The 9814-nt window shown below is 43.3% G+C and overlaps 1 long non-coding RNA gene across 1 annotated transcript; it reads left to right on the plus strand.

Moving 5' to 3' along the window:
* The first annotated feature begins 1030 nt into the window (after positions 1–1030).
* On the plus strand, positions 1031–9327 carry LOC150061132 (uncharacterized). Its single transcript, XR_016536200.1, has 3 exons — positions 1031–1100; positions 4072–4184; positions 9029–9327. It is a non-coding gene; the product is annotated as an uncharacterized LOC150061132 (long non-coding RNA).
* The last annotated feature ends 487 nt before the right edge of the window (positions 9328–9814 follow it).

Genomic DNA, 9814 nt, shown 5'->3' on the forward strand with positions numbered 1-9814 from the left:
ATATAGAGACTAAAGTTAAACATTACAGAAAGAAACTTAAAGTCCTTTAACATACATGAATTGTTCATTCATAAAGACATATAAAAGCATCTATCATGTGGTCAAATTCAGTTTATGTCAAATACGGTTTCAGTTTTATTCCTTTGTGTAATTTCACAATATCATGTCTCATGGGAAATGTTTCTGGTGTTTGATTTAGCTAAATGACAAATAAGAGTAGAAAATTGTTTGCCATACTCAGTGCTTTCTTTGACTTATACCTTAAACAATTTGAAAGTTGGCATCTAAGTGCACAGCTGGCATCTAAGTGCACAGCACACAGTCAGCTTGCAATGTTCGTTTCACAGGGGCAGATGCGGAATTCTGAAAAATGAGCACATTTATGCATGCCTCTGTCCTTCATCAGTAAGTCTTAAAAGGATAGAGCCTGATGTTCTCATCAATTGTCCCGTCATTTCTAGGGAATTTGCAGAGGTGAAACTTTGGTCAGATAAAATCCAAGGGCTTCCTCTACAATGCTTTAATATATTTGCTAAGTCCTTTGGAAATAAGAGCAGTGTATTCAAAAACAACTCATGGGGATATCCTCTGAGATAAATAAATGGTCACATTCAAGGCCTCTGTCAAGTGTCTCTCTAGTGTATTTATGAAAAGAACATATAAGAGAATCTGATAGAAATAGGGGAAATATTTGACCTTTGTATTTATCATCCTCTGGCCATAGCTCCCTACAGATTTATGTGTCAACATCAAAACATCAACACCAAAATGTCACATTAATCACAGAGCACAAAATGTCCCTCCAGTAACTGCCTCTCTATCCCTCACAGAGGACACTTAAGCCAACAAAGAACTTGTGTAGCGTTTTCTGCCCTGTTGGGCTTTATTGGTTTCTGCTTTGTGTGGGTGATCCTGGATATTAAACTGAGGGAACTGCATTTCCTTGGCACTCACTTTACCACTGAGCCATGACCCCACCCCTTTTGCTCTTGTTATTCTTTGATTTTAGTTTCCCATTTTGTGCAGGTTGACTTGACCGAGAGAGCTGGAGGAGGTGGGCCAGGACAAGACTGAGCCCCAGAAGACATGATTCTAGCCAGGTACTTGCTCAGTTTTTCCTCTCCTGTCCTGCAATTACCCGTGGACTAATTCGTAGAGCAGGCACAGCCTTCGGACCCCTTCATGGGCTCCTGCTTCCCTCTCTCACCAACTCCCCCTTCAGCTCCTGGAAATCAGTCATCTGCTCATCCTCCCCACAGATTTGTCATTCAGAGTGTTGTGCCAACATTTCAGTGGTTACACACAATCTTTCTGCAAGTGGCTTAATTGCTCTGCACAATCCATCAGGAGTGCCACTGAGTTATCATGTGCACCATTTTTATTGCTGGAATACTACTCTAGAATACAGCTGTATCACAGCTTATTGAACCATGCACCGGCTTAAGAATATGTTATATATCACATTTCTAACATGCTATGCATAAGACAGTTAAAGCTAAGCACACAGGCGCTTTAGGAATCTGTCTTTTTTATTTTCTGGTATGAATACAGGCAAATGCAATTATGGGACCATCTGTAGAAAAACAGGTGAGCGAGGAAAAGAGGTGATAGTGACAGCACAGCATCATGGAAGAAAAGTCCATTATAGTGCTTGACTCATGTGGTGGCTACCATTCTAGGTTCTGCTCTGCATTTGTCATCATCTTGCTCATCCTCAAGAGGATCAAAGGAGACAAGGCTATAAGGGAAACTCAGTGGTCAGTTGGGAGAAAAGAACCGGCCCTGGCAGGTCTCTCAGAGCCCCGAGCCCTCGTGTTCAGTTAAATCCTTCTGAGGAGAGAGCAAGGCCCCTCTGGACTGATGGCCAGTGAAGGGCTGAAGATGCGAGAAGATATCCAGGGAGGCCTTTTCTTCTCGGTGACCAGAGGCAACACTCTTGTGGATCCAGCACTCAGTGTCAGGGGTCCCATTTTAAACTAACATCCTCCTCCGTGTCTATCATCCGGTCATGTTATTAGACAGAGCCTTGTGTTTTTACAGCCTACACGATTGTGAAGTATCTACCGCAGGTCTCTGCTGTCCGGGCTGGGAAGTGTGGCAGCAGCGAGCCACTGGTGTACCTCCAGATGTTTAGCTCTGGAGATTCTGTGCTCCATACCCGTCTGCCATGTTTTCCCAGGGTGTTGAGAGCCTCATGACCAGTGAGGGCCTAACGGCTGGGGGAGGGGCTCTGTTTGGCTCTGAACAGCCTCGCCTGTCAATTAGCGAGAACCTTTTCTTGTCCAATCTTGTTCCTGAGACATAACTTCAGGTAGAGAAAGGGACGGTGTTTGCCCCACACAGCTGCAGCCTTTCCGCCCTTGAATCAGAGTTTCATGTGTAGATTGGTACAGAGGTAATGAGCTTTCAAAGTTTTCCAGGAAGAATTCAAGTTCCCTACCTCCTTTGGCTCTCAGGCAAAGGCAGTGCCAGCCGATTAGCACTTCCAGGGCTTCTTGTGGTTCCAGCAGCACTCTGAGTAAGCTGGGCTATGGGCAGGAAGATGCGGCTTGATGGCTGAGGGCCCTCAGATCTCCACAGGCTGAGCACACCGACTGCAAAGACATCATTACAGGTGAGAGCTCACAGCCTGCAAAGCAAGCGCACAGCATAGCATGCTATGGACTTGCAATCAAGGTAGCATCTAAGCCGGCTGCTGCTATGAAAGGCCTGTGTTGTGTATTTCTGAGCTGTCATTCGTTATTCACAAGAATGCACATTAGTGGAAGTCTTTGTAGGAGAGAATCTGCATTGGAAATCCATCATGGTGAATCAAAGTTACCTTGTGGAAGAGAATCAGCATCTGGGGAAATGGAGGAGGGAAGAGGGCTGTGATTACACGGGCTTGCATGAGCCCGCCTCTAGGTTCCTACACATCTCCTCTCTGGAGCGCAGTCAGGCAGCAAGTGCAGGAAGTCAGTTGTGGATTGAGGGCCACCTGGCTGAGGGGGGGCGGTGCTGGCCCCCACACAGGTGACAGACGAGCCCATGACAGACAAGGACGGTGCATGTGGACCTCTCACGGTGGGAAGACTCTTTCTTATGATCTCCACGTGGCAGTGATGGCCCTGCAACAGAGTTTCATTCCACCACATGCTCAGGGCATCCAACTCGCCATGTCCTCATCTGAATTCTTGCCCCACACTAGGAAATGAGGACAGATCCCGTGGTGTGTGCAGCAGCAAAGCCTAACTCCAGAGCAGATACAGCCATGGAGCAAAGACAGCCATAGAGCAGGGACCTTGGTGGGTCAGCAAGACCCAGTGACTTGCAGAAAATGACATTTGCAGCGCAGGACAGGGGAGAGGCAGGGTGCACCTTGAAGAGGGGAGCTTGAGCCAGGACTGAGCTTGCCAAAGAACTCTCCATGGTGTGGCGGGGCACAGGAACAAAGGTAAAAGTAAGAGGAACGCAGTGGCTACTGCAAAGCACACGGGGACTAAAATGGAGTTGTTTTTTTCAGCAAAGGATCAATCAGTGGTGAGCTTCTATGCCTCAACTGACTGAAAATTGGATAAGGACCCATTTATTTATGGTTTACTTCCTTCTAATTTCCTTTCTCCTTTACTGAACTACATGTATCCTGGAGAGGAGGAAAATGTCTTTCTGTTTGTTTCCTTAACATTTCATGAGTTCTTACTGCAAATGAACTTTCTGTAACAAAAGACCTTAAAAAGAGAAACGTGTAAGTGTATTAATAAGTATATTCCCTGTAAACAAGGGAGATACCTGGGGTGGGTTATTCCCCAAAGAAGCAACTTTGAATTCTAGTCTATATGGAATCTTCATCAAAAGCTTGCAAGCTTGGGGAGTTAGGCAAGGCAGAAGAGGAGAGATGGTGATCCAGAGAGTTCTGACTCTGCCTTGGGCCCTTCACCTGCTCTCTCCTGGTGGAAGGTTGGTGGTTTGCCTTTAGAAGTCTATGTTCCAGATTTTAGAAAAACAGGGAGAGTTCAAAACTGTACCGTGTCTGCTTCGTCCATCCTTCTTCAAAAGCCCTGTTTTACCATGCTGTTCCATTCACCCACACAGGCTGAGAGAGGACTGCAGAGGTCCAGGAGCTTTAAGGGCAGAGGGAAGTGTCCTGACTCAGCTGAGAGCCTACATTCTTTCCCAGCAACCACTGTTCCTATCTGGAGAAAATGGTAAATCCCAGAGGACTCCATCAGTGCTGAGAGATGGTTGGCAGGGACACCTAAGACATACTGTGAGTCTGAGGCAGGGTCTCATCATACAGCCAAGGTTGGCCTTAAACACCTGATCCTTCTGCGATAGCCTCTCAGTGCTGGGATTAAGGTATGCATTCTCATGCCTGACTTCCCATGACATATGGACCTGTGGCTTTCTCAAGGCTAGAGCTGTACCATTTAAGCCACCAGTGCCACTTCTGACTCTCTGTGTATGTGGTACCCAGAAATTGAACGAACCTGGGTTGTTGTACAAGCTAGGCAAGCACTCTACCACTCGGCCACACCCCTGGCCAGATCTTGGGTGGAAAGTTCTGGTCACTAGCATTGTTGTTTACAAAACTAAGACCTCTTATTGACCTTAAATTTTAAATACCAAAGTCTAAACTACAGAGATGAATCTTTTGACAAAGTACAATCTCCCTCCGTGGTAAAAGAGGTGAGGAACCTAGATCCCGAAGGAGCCAGTCTTTTCAGCATAAACCTGTACCCGGCACCAGACTGAAGGGGAAGTCGAAACTATTCCTTCCAAATTCAAGAGTAAGATAACTGTAACTCCTCTATAACCTTCTTCTGAATATGTTCCATGAAATTTAGCTAGAGGAGTAGAGTAATAGAAAGGAACAAAAGTGACACAAACAGGAAAACAATTCAAATAACTCTACTGTCAGAGATTACGAAATTACAATGAAACCATCTAAAGACTCTACCAGAAAAACAATAACAAAAACTGAACTCTGTTAAACTGAGAGAACTTTCATAGTACTCAATCAGGGAAGGATAACCAGGGGTTTTTATAGTAATGTTCTTCTAAGAGCAAAATCAAGAAAATCTCTCCTCACCATAGCTTCAACATGTAACATTCACAACCATAACTAACCATGGAGATGATAGACATATATAATTGTATAGCTAGATTTGAAAATGTATTAAAATTAAAAGGTAAAATACATTGAGCAGTGTGCAAGTGTATGCAAATATATTATTTGAAATACAGCAGATTCAAGTGAGAACTCAAATAATCCTTAGAAAAGCAAAGTTCAGCAAAATAAACACCAGGAAGTGGGTAGTCAGAAAGGATGGAGTGGGGTCAAGGAAAAAGATGAATGAATGAAGAGGGGGAAATAGCCAGACATCCAGTGAACTTTACAACTTGGGGGAAGGGAGTCCAGGGTGGAGGAGTGGGAGAACATGAGGGAAGAGATAACACTGTTCAAAAGGAAATATGCTCCTTACTTACATAACGGTAACTCCTCTGTATCACCTTTATAATGAAATTTAAATTACAAAAGGAACCCAGTGTATATCCTACATTAATAAGAAGAATGAGTGAGGGGGTGGATGGGGAGGGATGGGTGGAAACGCTGAAAGAATGACACAGATCAAGATGCATTGTGTTCATAAACTGTTTGGTAAATGGCAACTCCTCTGTAGAACTACTTGAAGATAATAAAATAAATTCAGAAGAAAAAGGAAAGGAAAGGAAAGGAAAAAGAGGCAGACGTGAACACAGTGCTCAGGGGAGAAATCAGAAGGTCTGAAGTGCTCCTCTCTATCCCCGCCCCTGCAGTGTCATACATTGCGTGGGGCCATCAAGGCTGGAGGGGTCAGCGTCTGTGTTATCAGGGACAGACAGCCATCAGTGGTGGGCAGCCATCAGAGATGAGCACAGGGCACAGCAAACATTATGCTCCCACAGTAAGCAGGAGGAAAGTTAATGAGCCATAAAGTTGGGAATCCACCAGGACCCTAAGGTCCTAGAGTCAGGTTTCTCCTGTATGTTTAAAATATCTGTATATAATTACATCTGTGGAAATTGTAGGAAGCTTTTTAAAGGCCTGGATTGTTTGTGAAGGCCTTTATTTTACACTGAGAGCAGCAGTGGCTTGCGTTCATGGAGAAGACTCCACCCAGACAGCAGGCAGAGCTGTGGGCCCAGCCCAGGCTGCTTGCAGTGGGATGTGCAAGGCCCCTCAAACCTTTAAAACACTTATCCTTTCCTAACATGCTTCAGACTTGAGGATGAGCGTTAGCCGACAATTCCCCGAGGATACTGGCTCCTGGGAGGTCCTACTGGTCTACCTTGCCTGCCTAAGAAACACACAGAACTCACTGGCGTTTCAATTCAGATGCCAAGTTGTTCTCTGCTGATGCTTGAAATCACCATGCATAGCTGGGTGAAGTTCAGGAGGGAGGCTGCAGAATAGGGAGGCCACAGCTGATCAGGACCACTGCAGGCTCAGATCTAGAGGAGAGAGAGGTCAGGGTCATGGCCAGACTGGTGTTACATGAGAAAGAAAACAGTTTCTATAGCAAGAACTCAAGCTGAGTGTTTGTTCCCTGCACAATTTGCCTCACCTCCCTGAGACCACAATTATCTGGAAAGCAGAATAGATCAGGCAAACTCCGACAGGGGAAAGGACAAATGAAAAGAATTTCTAACCCCCGTGCAACGCAGGTGCCTCATTCCAGCACTGCAGTGTTAGGTGTAGACCTGCACACATGCAACTCTCAGCGCAGGGAAATAAGAGTTACTAATGTTAAATAATCTCACTCAGCTCAGTTTATTTTATTCTTATTGTTACTGTAAAATCTTTTCTGAATACTCTTTAATGAATTATAATCATGGCATTGGAATGAACGTTTTTCTCTCTCATTAAATATCAAACATTAATTTCTCTATATAATTTAGCATACTGGAATTAAGAAATTAATTTGCTAGAAACCTAATTTCACCATTATGTCCTAAAATAAAGATCATTCCATATTGGACAATTTCATTTGAAAACCATTTAATTTATTAAATGGTCAAGTGCTTATTTACAGGATATCCTATTCTTATTACAAGGGCTACAAGGGAACATAGACAGAAATTGGGGGTTCACAAAGCAAAAAAATGTAAAAGCTTTGCTTATCCTGCTATTGCATACTGCATTAAATTGATGGCAATTTTTCTTATGCATGGATTTCTGGGTGCATGGGTGGATGTGGTGTCTACATGAGGTCCTTAACTGCATCCCTTCCAGGGAGTTCAGACACCAACCACAATGGCTGCCAAAGAAGGGTGCTCTCCCACCCCGCAGCGCTCTCTCTCTCTCCCTCTCTCCCTCTCCCTCTCCCTCTCCCTCTCCCTCTCCCTCTCCCTCTCCCTCTCCCTCTCCCTCTCCCTCTCCCTCTCCCTCTCCCTCTCTCTCTCTCTCTCTCTCTCTCTCTCTCTCTCTCTCTCTCTCTCTCTCTCTCTCTCTCTCTCTCCATCTCTCTCTCTCTCTGTCTCCATCTCTCTCTTTTCCCAAACAGGTTTTATTTCTCCAACAAAACGCTGTTAGGTTAGCCTTCCCGATTCCTCCCATGTGATCGTGATAATGAACCAGAAAGTAAGTGTCTAAGGAGAGTGCAGGAGATAGAATCCATTTATCATGTTCAAGTACATGAATGAGTAAGAGGAAAAGGCACATTGTCCCCCAGTGGTGCAATACCCCCTGCCTGATGGCTTTGTGATGATCACTGAAACGTCTTTGCTCAGAGCCCTTGATCTGGCAGCAGTGTCCTTGAACGGCTCTTTCACAGACATGAATAAACTCTGGGTCTGCACTCTGGGGCACAGGGCTCTCATGTAAATAGGTGTCCAAGCTGTTAAAACTAAACAAGAGCAGGAAGGAACTATGATATTCTGAACATCTGAGCTTGCAGTTGTGTATGAGATCAGATGCACGTGCTACCTGAAGACCAGAGCCATAGACTTTTATCAGAGTGGGAAAGAAACCTCAAAATGTTATTATCTTCATAAAATATGCCTCCCTGGATATGCTTCCACTGGCTAGGGCAGTCTACCTTTGGGTGTTTGTATTAGTTAGTTCTACCACCTGAAAAACTGCTTCTGTGTAATTTTAAGAGATTTATGCTAGTTTTATTTGGGGGATCAAATGTAAGTTCCATCAGCTTCTCAGATACTTGAACATAAAGCACCAATTTGATTTTTATACTTTTTGATACTTGCAGTTGTTTTATTACTTCTTCATCATCCTGATCAGGTTTTCCTGATTTGCCTCTGGACTCTGTATGACTTCTTGGTTAAGAATTGTCTATGATCCCCCAGAAAAAAATAACAAACAAACTTCAGCCAAAATTCAAACAGGGCAAAAGTCATGAACAATATACATAATTATTGAAAGAAAATGACTGTCAACCTAGGTTACAGAATCCAGAAAAGTTATCTTTAGAAATCAAATTAGAAATTTAAAGATCTATGATAAATACGAATTTTAAGAATTCAGTCCTTTAGTAATCTGATGCTTTTCTCATATAGCTTTCAATGTCCTGCATTCAGTGAATTTGACATTTTAAATGTAATGTTTAAAATTAAATATTAGGTGCTTTTTAGGTCTTTTGCATTTGGAGGTTTATAATTTTCATATTCAAGGATGTACACCTCTTTCCTAAGATTTAGAAATTTTTCTATTTTGAAATTATTAAATATGTTTTCTACATCTTTTGCTTGTACCTTTTTCTTCTATGCCCATGATATAAGTTTGGTCTTTTAATGGTGTCCTAGATGTGTCATATATCCTGTTTTACTTTCTTCCTTTGTATTGTTGACTGGAGCAGCTCATTCATCTTTCTCACTATCAAACTCTAACATGCTGTATCCTTTGCTTCACCCTGTTACTGAGGCTCTAAAAATGTGTTTTTATTTGACCTGTTGAGCTTTTATATCTATTTTTCTTAAGTCTGCCTCTTTTCTGAATTTGGATCTGAAGTGAGATATTAGTTCACCCATATTTTTAATCTCCATTTCTTTCCAGTTGAAGTGCTCACAAGACCGGTAGAATGAGTTTGGAGAAAAAGTGAACACAGATTCACACAACTGGATCTGGTGTAGTTCCCCATGTAAAATCCAAGGCCCCAAAGTTTTGGTACAATCTTGAAGATCACCGAGGAAGAAGAAAACTAACTTCAGTAGAATCCCTCATCTAATCTACAAAAACATAGTAAAAATCAATTTAGAGCAAATAACTGCACCACTCCACTACATCAGAGGAACAAAAGGATAAGAATTTAACATATCTGAAGAATTCAAAATGAAATAAGAAATTAGTATAATATTAAAAAGGTGAGAAGCAGGGCCCAGTGGCTCACACCTGTAATCCTAGTTACTCTGGAGGCTGAGATCTGAGGATCAAGGTTCAAAGCCAGCCCAGGCACAAAAAAAGGACCTGGGACTCTTACATCTAGAAAATGGGAAGTGGGGCTTGGCTTCAGGATAGGGTAGTAGCCTTGAACTGAAGAGCTCAGGGACAGCGCCCAGGCCAAGTTCAAGCCCCATGACCCACAAACAAAAAAAAATGGCAAAAAGGAGAGCTGGTAGCATGGCCTAGTGGTAGAGTACTCTCCTACCATGCACAAAGCCCTGAGTTCAATTCCTCAGTACCACATACTCAGAAAAAGCTATAAGTGGTGCTGTGGCTGAAGTGGTAGGACTCTAGCCTTGAGAAAGCCCAAGGACAATGCCAGGCCCAGAGTTCCAGACCCAGGACTGGCAAAAATAAATGCATAAGAAAGAAAAGCCGATGAGAATACTTCAATATATT

This window comes from Megascapheus bottae, chromosome 7 (genome assembly GCF_031878675.1).
Source record: "Megascapheus bottae isolate mThoBot1 chromosome 7, mThoBot2.hap1, whole genome shotgun sequence".
Taxonomy (NCBI): Eukaryota; Metazoa; Chordata; class Mammalia; order Rodentia; family Geomyidae; genus Megascapheus; species Megascapheus bottae.